A 1,718-nucleotide genomic window follows, 5' to 3' on the forward strand; every position below is an offset into this window, starting at 1 on the left:
TATTTTGGCCCTGGCGTAGTTTTACATCCCACTGCCCAGCTGGGTTATTTATACCTCTGTCAGAAAAAGGCTAAAGTCAGCACAGGTCTTCTGAGCACTGCCCAAACCTCTGGCCCCATACCCAGGGCTGTGCTGGGGCCACGCGTGCCCTTGGAGGGATGCTGGGGGTAATGGGACCCCACTGGGGCTGCAGTAGGGCTGGGACCAGTGTGAGAGAGGGGGATTTTTTGGCTCATGATGCAGTAACCAGCCCCTTGGTCCAGTCCTGTTGGCTGAACCCTGTTCGTGCATCCCAAAAGGGTTTTTTCTCTGCACCTTCCCCCTGGCTGGTGGGCAGAGCAGGGTCCCCAGATCCCCCACTCTCGTGAGCTGGTGGGACATTTGCACGAAGCAGCATGAGCCATGGGCCACTGGACTACTCAAAGGCTCTGCCTGGGGGTGTGGCACAGGGACAGCCCCAGGCGAAGGGCTTGGGGCTGGTTGGGGACAGGGGCACTCCCTGTGTCCCACAGCTGCCCCCTGCTCCCCAAAAACCACTCAACTAACCCATCCGGAAACCTGCGTATGGTTTGGGGTAAAACATAACACAATGGCTGTTTAAAAAAACCCAAAACAGTCAAACCCTCTGAGCTGGGCAGAAAATGTCCCCTGGGGATGGTCAGAGGTGTCCAGGTGATCCCCAGCACCCATGGGCTGGCCTGAGCCTGCAGGCAGTGTGATGGTTGCTGCCAGTGGTGTGATGAGCGTGGCAGTGGTGTGAAGCCCGGGTGCTGGTGGCTGGGCTCACTAGATGGCAGCAACTGTTTTCCCAAACGGTTGGGACCGTCTCAGCAGCCCGGGTGCTGGTGGCTGGGCTCACTAGATGGCAGCAACTGTTTTCCCAAACGGTTGGGACCGTGCCGCACAGCCCAGGCAGAAAGGGAGGCAGACCGAGACCAGACTTCATGTTCCTCTGGGATATTGTTTTAGGGAGGTCAAGCCACGATTTTGTTGTTTTCTTGATATTTTCGAAGGTCTATGCTCATCCCTGGAACCTAAAAACAGCTCCTTGGTGCAGTGGGGCTCCGGGCAGCTCCAGCTGCACCCCAGCGTGGCAGGAGCAGGGATCCCCGTTGCCTTCAAGCCTCACCATCACCCAGGGCTGCTCACACAATGCCACGGCCACAGTGTAAGTTATCCTGAGCATCCCTACAGCATTTGATGCTTTTTTCTAAATCCCCAGCTCTTGCAGTGATGTGAAGGTTTTCTCGTGCTTCATTCCATATCCATGTTTCTGGCTGCCTTGGGGATGGGGGAAAGCTCCACATACAATTCAGGGGCACAGAAAAGAACTGTCGGAGGGGCTCTGCGGGGCAGCCCAGCTCTGAGCTGATGGGATGGTCTGTGTGTGACTCCCCGACACGTGCTGGGTTATTGTGGGATCCAATGGGGACGTGAGCTGCCGACTGGCAAGCGAGTGAGAACATACAAGGGAACGGCTGGCGCCTGGCCCAGACGTTTGTGTTAATCAGTGATTATGCAAATAAACAGCTCTGCCGATGATGCTACCAGCTCCTCGGCCGCGACGTGGAGCATATGTTCCCCGTGGCAGGGAAGTGCCTCCTCCAGGAGCTGCAAAGCTCCTCGTTGCCATTTGTGGGACCTGCTGTGAAAAGCAGATTAAAGGCAGCTCGTGGCGGGTTGGGGGAAGGGCGGGGGGCCCCCGGGCCCCCCCCAGC

The sequence above is a fragment of the Antrostomus carolinensis genome, unplaced genomic scaffold (genome assembly GCF_000700745.2).
Source record: "Antrostomus carolinensis isolate BGI_N321 unplaced genomic scaffold, ASM70074v2 scaffold17801, whole genome shotgun sequence".
In the NCBI taxonomy this organism is placed as follows: Eukaryota; Metazoa; Chordata; class Aves; order Caprimulgiformes; family Caprimulgidae; genus Antrostomus; species Antrostomus carolinensis.